This window comes from Pholis gunnellus (genome assembly GCF_910591455.1).
Source record: "Pholis gunnellus genome assembly, chromosome: 9".
NCBI lineage: Eukaryota > Metazoa > Chordata > Actinopteri > Perciformes > Pholidae > Pholis > Pholis gunnellus.
This window is the reverse complement of record NC_136535.1, coordinates 20,894,789-20,907,347: the sequence shown is the minus strand read 5'-3', so window position 1 is coordinate 20,907,347 and position 12,559 is coordinate 20,894,789.

Here is a 12,559-nt window from a genome sequence, read left to right as displayed (position 1 = left end):
AATGCCGACTAAAAATCACCTGTTAACCAAAGGATCTTAAAAATATATTCCTTATCCGATACCACATAATATGCACAGTTAAAATGCAGCTAACGAAAATGCATCACTTCTTTAATAGCTGGCGTAAAACTAAATTAAACGCCACCGTCTCCTGCTAGAGTCAACACTTTGTTTTGTGAGCTGCTCATATAGTTAATTTGACAACCTGACAGGCCAATGTAGCCATTATTGCATGTTAAAAAAGCAAATTAATAATCTGAATCTACTGTATTAGGGCCATTTGTCAAATGATATACTGCCTAAATTTAACATGTGTTGTAAATGGTAATATGTTAAATTGAAGTACTTCATCATCAGGACACCTGCTGTCTCTGCTGAGTATCTATTTCAACACTAGATTTCACCAACTCTACTGTGTGCCTCTCTACTCTACCACCCTTACAGCTCATACACACACTGTTTGTCTAGAAGCAGAAACTAACATTGATAGTGGGTAACATGTGCAGGGTCCAGAAATCCAGGAAGTACAGACACTATAGTAACATCTAATGGTAACCAGTTGGAACTGCAACATCAGCAATCAAGTCTCTGCCATGAGTAAAGCACAGTACAGTATAATGCAATCTTATACAACACTAGTTCAAAGAACATCTTTCTGAAACAATGTGCAAAAACATTAGCCTTCTTTTTTTAAGTGCCTGGATTTAGAAATGAAAGAGTCTTTATAAGCTAAAAGACAATATACAGACACATTCATCTGGAGCAATTATGACAGATGCTTTGTGCTACGTTTTAGTGACTCATCAGTGCCGCTTTAGCCTTCAAGGTGAATCTTGCTATTTTCTAAAAGTATTTTTGATAACATGTCTATATTATTAGACAGACAAAATAGTTCTCTTTCCCTTTTATTACAAATAAGACTAAATTTGAATAATTTTGCAATATTTGACTCTTTAAAACCTGACCAACATTGATGATAAACTCAATCATATTCATCGACTGCCACATGAGAGAGGCTCTTAAGATTCTGTAGCTAAAGAGACTTTATTCTGACAAACTGGTGAAAAATAATTAACTTTATGAGCCCATAGCCCTCATAGTTATCATAGAGGTAGCTGCTTAAAATGTCATTAGTTGAAATATGATAGTAGTGTTAATAATGCACATGTGGTCATCATGTGTGTGCAGGTTTGTATATATATATATACATACATGTATGTATATGTGTGTGCGCTCTGGGGGAAACACAGCCTGCTTTGACACTTTGGAGGATGATATCAACATTATTCATGAGGTAAAAATCCACAGCATTTTCCTCCATTATGGTGTTTAAAATAGAACCAGCAATTAGTTTTATAGCAGTTCTACAAAATGAAACTCCTTTGCAAACAAGACGAGCGTATGAACAAAACATGCACCACCAACGAACAAACTTTTATAATCTGAAGTTAAATATAGCAGTGAGCCACCGTCTTCCTGTTGTTTCCGTGGAAACCAAGCCAAATTGTATCCACCCCACGCCTGTTCTGTATATTTATTACCTCATGTCTTGTACACAAAATGTATATGAAAGAGTCTTTTCATGAATCCGTGCGGCGACGAGGGGGAGTAGATAATAACTACTACAGATTCCTCTCTCTCTCTCTCTCTCTCTCTCTCTCTCTCTCTCTCTCTCTCTCTCTCTCTCTCTCTCTCTCTCTCTCTCTCTCTCTCTCTCTCTCTCTCTCTCTCTCTCTCTCTCTCTCTCTCTCTCTCTCTCTCCCTCCCTCCATTCTTCTGGAGCTGCCAGATAGGCGGCTGGAGATGAATGTCGTGGCGGAGCAGGCTGCAATTACTTCACCAAGACTGGTGCAAAGTCTGCAGATTCATCCATTGTTTGTCCCTCTCCTTCTCCATCTCTCCGTTTTTCTCTCTTTCTCCACTTTTCTCACTTTCGTTCTTTTTTTTCCTGCCGCTCTCACAGACTCATACGAGTATTAAATCGTACAGTGCAGTATAGCTTTATGCAGCAATTTTGTGAAGTACATGAAGATAGCCCTGCTTGCCTTTCCTTGTCGCCAGTGCTGTCAATCTGAGACAGCCTGATGGGTCAGTAATGGTATGCACGACAGCACCTTACTGTAGACATTGAGTTGTGAACCTGAGCCGAGTTCAGGTTTCCAACAGATATAGAGACATTTAGAATTTTCTCCAGCTGCTCATTAGGTGGCAGCTTGGACAAAAGGTTCACAGGACAGGTCCTGTCGTATATGTAGTCAACAAACACTTGTCATACAGGCACACACATTGCAGAAAATAGCATCACTTGCATAATTTATAACAGCTTGATGACTCGTAGCCAACGACAGCAATGCCAGCAGGTCGTTTTATGGTGGCTGAAACGACAAGCCAATCGTGCAGTGAAAGAAAGGGCCCAGCTAATTACTGTACAGGCTGGCTTTCTCCTGAACTGCTTCAAATGTTCTACGCAACACACCATCTCAAATCGAATAGAACGGCAGTCCACAAACCTCCACTTCTTATATACGGTCTATGATCAAAACATGCGGAATGATCGGGAATGGTGCGCCATGACGTTTCACAAAAAACGGCGATACATTTCTACATACACAATCATGCAAAATTAGCATTAACAGAGCTCAAACATACTTCTATTTGGACCCATACAGATTTGCCATACTTCAAGAACAGATTTTTTTTTTTTTAAAGGGTAAACACGAGACTCTGGCATTTTGATAGTTAGCGCACGGTTTTCAGAAAATCACAGTCAGGCCATTTCAGCTTTTTTAATAGGTGTGTATTGGACCGAATGTTCAGAGCAAGAGTGGATGACATCACAGCTAGAAGGGAGAGGAGCTTTAAAATGTAGCTTCCTTTCATTGGCTACTTATCCAATTATCTCAAACAGAAAAAAGTCTTTGAAAGTCAGCCTCAAAATTATTGGTACTCAGCAGAAAAAACAATCTGAACTGTACAAGTTGTTAACCAGGCATAATTCATTACATCTGACAGTACCCACCCACTGCACTTAGAATTTAAGTGCAGGGACTTAAGACAACCATTAGCCGAAACTAACAGGTGTCCATATTTTTTTTTTATACCATTTCCATTTCATTGCTCAACTCTGTAAAATACGGGTAGCATCAGCACATTCCGAACCGTGCCCGTTTCTCCTTTCTTTCTTCTTTTTCCAATTATGTTGAAACCTTTGTACGTCACGAGTTCACCTTTTACTCTTGTATTTAATGTGTTTTCATAGTGTGTGGTAGTTTTCTCTGCTTGTCCTGTGTTGTTCTTTGTATTGCTACTGTAGTAGGAACCAATTGGGACAAATAAAGGACTTGAACTTTGAAGTCCCAGGTGTAGAACATTTAAAAGGACAAAACGTGATTCAGAAGGAATGGCATGAACCCATTTTTGTAGCCGCAGGAGAGCCGACTAATGGAAGTCAATCAGAAGCCATGTTTTTAATGAGATATGTGAGCTTAAATTATTATAATATTCTATAATATTATTTTAAAAGACCATTGGGTGGACTGTAAGTAATCTGCATGGGAAAAAGCACTGTGGTTTTATTTAAAAACCCTGCCCAGAAAATACACCTGTAAGATGTATCTCGAAAGTGAATGGACAGATTTCAGCTGTAGATGCTTCAGTCAGCCTTCTCAGAAGAATGATGTCTCTCGTAATAAGTGTTTTTGTGACAGTGAATGATCTGTCTCTGTCTCATCAGTTGGACTGTCTGCCTTTTCTTATTTTCTCTCTTTCTTTCTGTCACTCTCTCATCAATAGAGACATTGTTCGAGCCGTCCGTAGAATCCCATAATTGAGTTGTTTCTGCCAGACAACAGGCACCTACATTCGCTGCGCACAAGGCCCCAGAAAAAGTCACACTCTTGAGAGGGAGGGGTGGAAATACACAGACGCACAGTTTAATCGCACACCGACAGACAGACTGGTCCACATTGTTAGTCTGTAACCTTTTAACCCTTTGTTCCAAAAGAGGCGGAAAAGGTCAGGCTTCATTTTCTGTGACACAAAAAGTCACCGCAGACTGTAATCATCCCTGCTTGTGCCATCTTTTAAAACTGGTGGGCTCCCGGGGAAGTCTGGTGGTTTTCAGGTAAAAGTCTGAGTGAGTGTGCACTCTGCTGGTGACTTTCTCTCTGCTGCCTGCCAGCCACTGTATTCAGACACTGCAGCATGCATTACTTGTAGTGCTTTACTGTATGACTGAATTCCCTTGTGCAGTGGTGCCTGTAATCGCCCTTCTTGGAAGCTTTCATGTTTTATTGTTTAACCGCATCACCGTCTCACAGAGTTGCTCTTAGTGATCATTTGTCTTCATGGTGGAGGTTTTTGCAAATATACAAACATGCATTTAATATTTTATACTAATGATTCAGATCGATTTGTGTCAGTGAGCCACACATTGTTTTTAATTCAAACCAAATTGTTCATACTTTTCCACTGTAAATTCAGCAAATCTCATTAATGCAACCTTGCCAAAATGCTATGCTAAATAAGTCAGGTCACTGTAAATCAGAGGGCTCCTAATGTTTTCTGATCGAGGACCCTGAGATATGTTGTGATGGAGAGTATACTGCACATACCTGCTTTTGTCCAACTTTTGAAATGTGTTGATTGAATAACAGAAACATCTGATAAAAGGTTTTTATGTAGTCCTTATCATTGTTTTTTTTTAATGAATTGTAGAGGATCCCCTGAAGATATATTTAATAAGCTACCAAGTACATCCTGCACACACTTTGAGTAACAACAACGTAAAATAAATCATGGGAATATTAAAAAAAACAGGTCTATGTCGCTTAGGACTCGGGCCACTAAGAGGTTAAAAGGAGGGAGGTCATTGGTGGTGTGTGGTCAGACACTGATAGGTCACCGCTCAGTGGTCTGCTCTCTGCGCTGCTCTCATCCGTGAAGTAACGGGGCTGCGGGTCTCCGCCTCCAAGACGCACTGATTTGAGTTTGTCAAGCGGAGGACCCGACGGATGTATTCAACCTGTCACCATGGATGAGTTCCGCATACGAAGGTACCCACTCTGGGTTCTCGCCGGTGTCTGAGTCGGGCGGACGGACAAGTTTGTGGAAGTTGGCGAGTTCGAATCGAAGGTAAACAAAACTAACAAACAAAAACGCACCTGATGTAGATGTCCGACTTTTATCGTTTTTTTTTAATGTTTGTTGGACCTTTACAGTTGTTACTTTGGCGATTCATGTTTTACATTGTCGACCCGAAACGACGTTAACTTCGCGAGCAGTTTAATAGACAGACGAAAACTCAGCTCGCGACAAATATCCACAAATTCATACGTCGCCGTTGATTATAAACATTCATCAAACAGTATGGTGCTGAGCACACAGTGCAACTCCAGTTCCTGCTGTCTGTCTCAGACAGATGTTGCTGTTTGTGCTTCACCTAACGTGTTCTCTATTAAGCGTTTAAATAAACACATCTATCAAAGAACGATTGTTCAAACATGCACGTGCTCTATTTGCACCTGTTCTGTGGAACAGGGGTTCCCAACGCTTTTTAACTATCTATGTTGGAGGGTCGTGGGTTCGATCCCCACCTCCTCCTGGCTGCTATAGTTAGGTTAAGTTTAAATTAGCGGTCAGTATTTACAAATGACTATTTTATGTTTCATGTTGTTTCACGTGTAGTCTATTTGCATTGTTATGAGTTCTGGATTTTTTTTACTGTTTTCTTACTAACTTCCAAGTTCTGTATGCAGAAAAGACTGTTTTGGTCATGCTGTGAAGAGCATAAACAGGAACCTAAGTTCTTACTGTGTGCATATAGGCCCCAACCTGATACAGTAACCCACCAGTCAAACTGGTTCCACGTTTTAACCTTGACATTGGTTGCAGCAGTCACTTGCCTGTAATGTGTCCAGTAAAAAGTTTCAACAAGAAATGGTAGGTATACGTTCTGTAAGTTGTTTATAAAATGCTTAGTGGAAGTCTACTCTGTTCCATTCTAGCATTTCATTACATTATGTTACGGTTTGGTCCTCAATAAGCGCCGTATGCTTCATTTGTTCCTAACTTTGTGGAAGTAGATACACGCAAGTCTCTGAGCCAAAAATCTGTCAAAAGAGAAAAAGGAATTGGGTCGCATGTATGTAGCCTACTATACAGTAAATGCAACACAGAGTGAGAACACACAGTAACCTCACATTAAAGCATGTTTCCTGTCTTACTTTTGCTTTTAGCAAGAATCTTTTTTTAGTTAAAATGGGTGTCATTTTTGTGCTTGTTTCTGTTAATGATGTAACAATCCTCTGGTCATAAGAGTTCTTCCCATATATTCTTGCATACTTTATTTGAGCTCGGGAAGCTGGCCTTTTAAGTGACATTTTTAATTATCTCATTATTGCTGGGGATCTGATGATACACCCTCCGGAGCCGCTGGTGGTCTTTGGATGCAGATTAAGGAGCTTTTAGGAGTTTATTTTTAAGGTAATAATAGCCGAGAGTTACAATTACAAAATTGGCTATAAGTAACAACATTCACACACACACGCACGCACGCACGCACACACACACACACACACACACACACACACACACACAAACAAGCTCTGACTGGTTCAGAAGCTTTCACAACTACCGTGAATTAGTTTTATTGATAATAGATCTACCTGTCCTGATGAATTCAGAGGTATCATGACATGAACGGTGTGTGGTGGTGACTGTACCAGGCTTTGACTCTTGGTTGATTGGTCCTGTAATGAGACTGCTGTCCAGCTGTTTACGAAGACATGTCTGTGTTGCTATGCACAGAAAAACTTTTCAGGGGCATTCAAGCAGAACCTGCAGTGTTTCCACCATGTGTCCCAGCATGATCAGTTCAGTGTGGTGCGTTTCTGTGATTTACTTTGTGAGACATGATAACCTGAATTTTTAGTGTTCTCTTGACATTTTCCTCTCATACAGAGCATGTGACACTTTAAGCTAAAGGAGAAACTGTCAAAATATCCATATTGAATGGTCACTTTGAAGAAAATACACTTTAACCAAACTCAAATGAGAAGATCATTCTGTTCAACGTCCAGCTTCTATCCCTGGGGGTTGTTTATCGTAGCGTAGCTCAAAAAATTAGAATCATTAAACAACCGTCTCATTTATAGCGCACATACTACTTGACACATTTAGAAATACACCTTCCCAACAGTGTGTGTGTGTGTGTGTGTGTGTGTGTGTGTGTGTGTGTGTGTGTGTGTTAGGACAGTTTACAGTAGGTGTTATAGCTATTTCTTTACCAAAACAATAACCGCAGCTTCTCAGTAAACCATGTGGGAGTTGCCACTTTTTGCATGTGTTTTAGAATGTGTTGCTGTTCTGCAGATGTAGTCGCCGTAGAAGGGCCTGTAGCTCACTCTGAGAGACACAACAACGTGCTCCCAATGAGAGCAGTCACTTCTCTTCACCGTTTGTGGCTGTTACTGTGGCTAGCTCTCTGTCTCTCTCTCTCTCTCTCTGTCTCTCTCTCTCTCTCTCTCTCTCTCTCTCTCTCTCTCTCTCTCTCTCTCTCTGAATGAGATTACTTTGAATGCATCTCACAGTCTCATCTCTCCCGGTTTCCGGCAGCCCTCCTCCTCTCAGCTGTTTGCGGCCGTCAGGCCTGGGAAAATGCCTCTGAACCCCACAGGAAATGGCAGTTGGTGAACAGACGGTGCTGTTGCTCGCAGTTGTTTTTACCTCGCTGGTTCTGTAAATACAGTAGTTTTATAGATTGAGTTAAAGGATGAGATTCTTCTAAACTTATCATCTAGGCCTGCAACCTGTAATTACTTTACTTTTTTATCATAAACGGTACCAATACATATGTCTATGGCAGTCCATTGAAATGACTGTGCTATAGTTTCTTTACACCAGTTCCAGAGAATGTGGGCTGAGCTTTTTTCCTGTTGAGCATTCTATGTGGTCGCGACATGGGTTTCCTTGGTTTAGACGTTTGACAAACAACTTGTTGAAGGCTCTGTTTCATCTCAGTGTTGTTACTGAAAAAGAGGGTACTGTAAAAAGCCTTAGGCAATATTTATTGATTTGTCTCTACACCGCATTCATTCATTCATTCATAAACAACACAAAATAAGGTTTGTCAGCAAACAGTGCAGTTCCTGTGATTGTGAGTTGAAGAGCCAGCTATGAGAAGTTAAAGCTGTGAAAATGAGTTGTGAGCATGGATCTAAAAATTGGCACAGTCTCACACCCTCAGATGGGAGAGGATTGTTATAGCTGCTGGAGCCATTCTTTTTGTTTTGTTCTATTTTAGAGGTTTTAATCTTACTGCTGTTGATGTAATTATATTGGAGAGTTTTGTGCCTTTTGTACACAATTAGTGCCGTGTTTGTGCGGCCAGATGGAAACCTACTGCCACATAAACACATCACTCATATTAGCAACACCATATTTGAGAGGCAGTATAGCATGACAGGTCCAAAAAAGAGTGTCTTGTCACCACTTCATTAACTACCATCGCTTAATGGCTGCTAATTACGGTCATAAAACTGAAACCTAACAGAACCATTCAGACCTAATTCAGACAAATCTTGCAGTCGTCTAGGCTGAGCCACGGTTAAGAAGCATAAACTGGCTTCGTGTTTGGTACCTTGAATGCAGAATCCAGTCATTGTGGACTTATGGAGGCTAATTTGATTCCTCTCTGACTCGTTTATGGCATCATGGCGTTTTTTAAGGCTCGTTAGGGTTGATATTAATTAAACGCTGCACAAGTTGCTGCTTTCCCCCATGTTATCTCCCAGCTTGGACTACCCTAAAATATATCCGTACATTCCTATACTTCTTTAGTTTACTGGTTCATTTGATGTTGTTGGATTCTCCTTTTCCCTCAGTCGGTGCTCTTATTCTTACTTTGACTTTCCTTTGAAAAACATCCGGGAATCCATAAAGCCTGGTATGTGTACCACTTCACCAATTAGTGAACCACTGAATGGGGAGTGGTTCAATGAGAATGTGACATTTCTGATCAGCACTATTGAATCGCAGAACCCCCAATACCCTCATTGAAAATGCAATCATTTTGAAACCAAAGGATTTCTTTTGAATCAGTTTATTCTTTTTATCTCAACTCCCTTTCATCTCTGTTCTGATTCATATTCGGCTAATATGGGTCTTCGCAGCCTCTCATGATACTACGCACTGTGTTGTACTTCACCAAAGAGCTGTGCCTGTTTCTATAGTGTAACGAGGCTATTTTTAGAAAGGCAGGGTGTCTAAATAAGAGATGAAAGCTGTGGTTTTGATCAGTACAGCAAGTCTCTATAGACGTGGACCAAAGAGTAGGAGGAGGCCCTTTATGTGATGAGAACTGCGGGACATCAGATTGCCTGCCAGCTCTCATTAAGAAGGGTACAGTTTGGGAACATCCGAATAAGTAGCTGCATGTTAAAATGTGTATATGAATGAAGCCTCATGAAAAATCCCCAAATTTGAGAGAAAGTCTTTTAGCGTGTTCTTTGTAGCTGGGACTTATACGTAAGTAATAAATGACTGAAAATAATCTTGCAGTCTCCTTAAGTTGGGCTCCTCTGAGAAAGAGAGTTGCCTGTTTTCACTGCAGTTTAGTTGCAGTACAACGTGTTCCTTCATTCGTCTTTACAGCGAGTCAGTGTGCAGTCAGATGCCAGTGGGACTGGAGCGCTGGTGACATGTATACTGTAGCACAGGAAAGGCAAACAGTAAGAAGGAGTGACGCTTGTTATGTGGGCAGGGTTTCAAAATCTCACCATAGCTTCACACCCCGGTGTGTTGCACGATGCACCGCTACATGAATGAGTGATTGCTCAGTGATCGGGGTTAATCCGGGGAGCAGGTTGTTTAGCATGGACTCCACATTGTGGCACATCAATAGCATCATGCCTGCGAGAAAGATATTATGTATGGAGACAGGGTATAAATATTTAATGTGAAAATATGATTTATTTGTCTCAGTTTTTTTTTTACCCACATCACATTCTACTCTGTTTCTTACATTCTTTCTTGCATGTGTTGTTTATTTGTCAAACAAAGATGCCGCAAAACATATGCAATGAATGTAATTAATGTGATTTTTAGTTTGGTAATTACACCAAAGACGCATTTTAGAACTTCTCCTGTTGGTATAAAAAGTTTGGGTTAATAGAGTGGACTTCTGGAGCTTGGTTGCCTAAGTCACACTACCTTTTGCTTCTCCGTCATATATGTCGTGCCCTTTATTTCAGCCTAGCTCTCTCCATCATTTTCTGCATATAGTGTCTAAATACGTTCATCTGCCAAGAAGTGATTATGTGTTTATTACAAGATGTTGGCACACCGTTCTTTATTATCCTGTATGTAGACAGGTATATACATGATTGGTAAGGATTGTTATAGTTCTTACTTTATCCAACATAGATCCCAGTCTTCCAATGCTCCATGTGTTGTGTCCCTGTACAAAAATCCTTTGACTAGTCAGAGCACTTCATGCGGCGTGTATTTTCGTGAGCGGTTTGTTAATCAGCATCAGCATGCCTCTGTAATCTGCCCATGGTCTTTGACATTGTGCCGACAGGGACGCGGCGCTAAGAATAGAGACTCGGGCAACAATAGAGCGGGACTTTGTAACGGTCGGTAATGACGCGTGAAAGGCGAGCAATCGCATGATTGTTGTTGTGTAGCCATCACGGTGATGGAAAACTGTGATCCCCGTCTCAGCTGTAACAGCAAAGCGTCTCCGCGGTGGGTCCATCTGTCCGTAGCAAAGTGCACGAGTTGACTAGACCATCAGGGTCCTTCCCGCTGTGCACTCTATATATTTTTTTATATATTCTTTTATAGTGCACTTCCACTGCACAGGTGCAACAACACGCTCTCCAGCTTGAGACTAATACATGACTAATCTCCAAAACATCAACACATACAAATCATGGCAGTGGCTTGAAACGACACTCTTTTACTAAATCCTCATGCCCATATGCTCAGCCATGACATCACCCGCTCATGTGGGTTGTGCCGGGCGATGCCAGAGAACGACCTGAGGCTACTAGAACGTGTGAAACTGTAACGGGAAACGTTGTCTTGCTATAATTAATGCATGATGTTTCTCCACCTCCACGCTCAGCCTCCAGGTCAGAGTGTGTGTGTGTGTGTGTGTGTGTCTGTGTCTGTGAATATTCAAATATGCAGATATGTCAAGTAGTAATCGGGTAGAACCTTCAACTTCTTGAAGTTTTAGACCGTACTAATTTAGAAATTGTTGAAAAATGTTCCGTTTCCGCACGGAGCGCAATACAATCAGCAAATCCCTGTCTTAAGTTAGAATTTGAAAGGTTTTATTTCACCAGGAAAGGGGAATCTGCACACTGAAGTGCACAGTTTTCCTGTGCCTGTGCCTTTTTTAAGCTCTGACCTTTAAACAGTCCAATTGCTTTTTAGTCAAATATTTGCGAATGAATCTGTGCTGACCCAAAGGGAACCCTTAATATTGGGCTGGCTATCTCTATTACACTGATAGCAATGTTTGCATTCACAGTTGTATCTACAGTGCCTCAAAATGTGTGGTAGAAACGGAATAATCTGCCCCTCGCAGCTGATTCTAGTTCAAGCCATTTATCTGACGAGTACATGGTTATTGCTGGGCTAAATAAAGGCCCGTCCTCAAATGACTTCTAGCAGGAGCCTAGCAGTCTCAGTCATGCTTCTATCTGTACCTTAGCATTGGTTCTACAATGCTCCATATCTACACTGATAGTTTGATAGCTGCATTAAGGTCAGTGTACAGAGTTGGTGCTTGTTGACCTCAATGTTAGAATGACTTATAGTGTAGTCCTGTTCTGCATTTATCTTCTAGCCAAACACAGTATGACACAATTTATTTCTTGACATTGAAAGTTGATGAAAAGACAAACTTTTTTTTTGTTTTATTGTATTTCAGCAGCTCTTAAAATCTATTTTTGAAAGACAACATTTCGAGATGCAAGATGTTAGTTTTATAATCACTTAAGCTGCTTGGCTGTGGCTTTAAAACCCTCTCCCATTTGTCTTGGCCTTACAGTATCATCGTTCTACTCTTCTGCTAAGAGCAGGCCTTTTCTCACTTGTCCCATTTAAGAAAAGGTTTGTTCATGCTTTCACTTCCTCCAGGCTAGATTATCACACGGTTGAGTTTTTCTCTTGAGTGAGAGCAGCAGCAAAGCTTAGATTTACAGAGACAATGCTTGATCAGATTCCAGCTACACAGCAGCCACATCCACATTTATGTTCTTCCAAATCTCTAGACTGTTTCAGCGGAATTGCATTCACATACACCGCAACACACGTATATAGTTGCTTTGCACTGCAACAGGAAATAAACTAGGACACATTTGAAATGGTTGTGTTTACTACTTTAAAATGTGACACTGGAACATCCTGGCGAAACTTTTTGGCCTGATTTAGAAAAACGCATCTCAACTCTGTGGACATTTTATTTCTTAGCTTTAATTGATTTATCTAATAATTGAAATAGATTTCAATTATTATTTTTAGTAGTAGCAAGTGGTACTATTAGGTT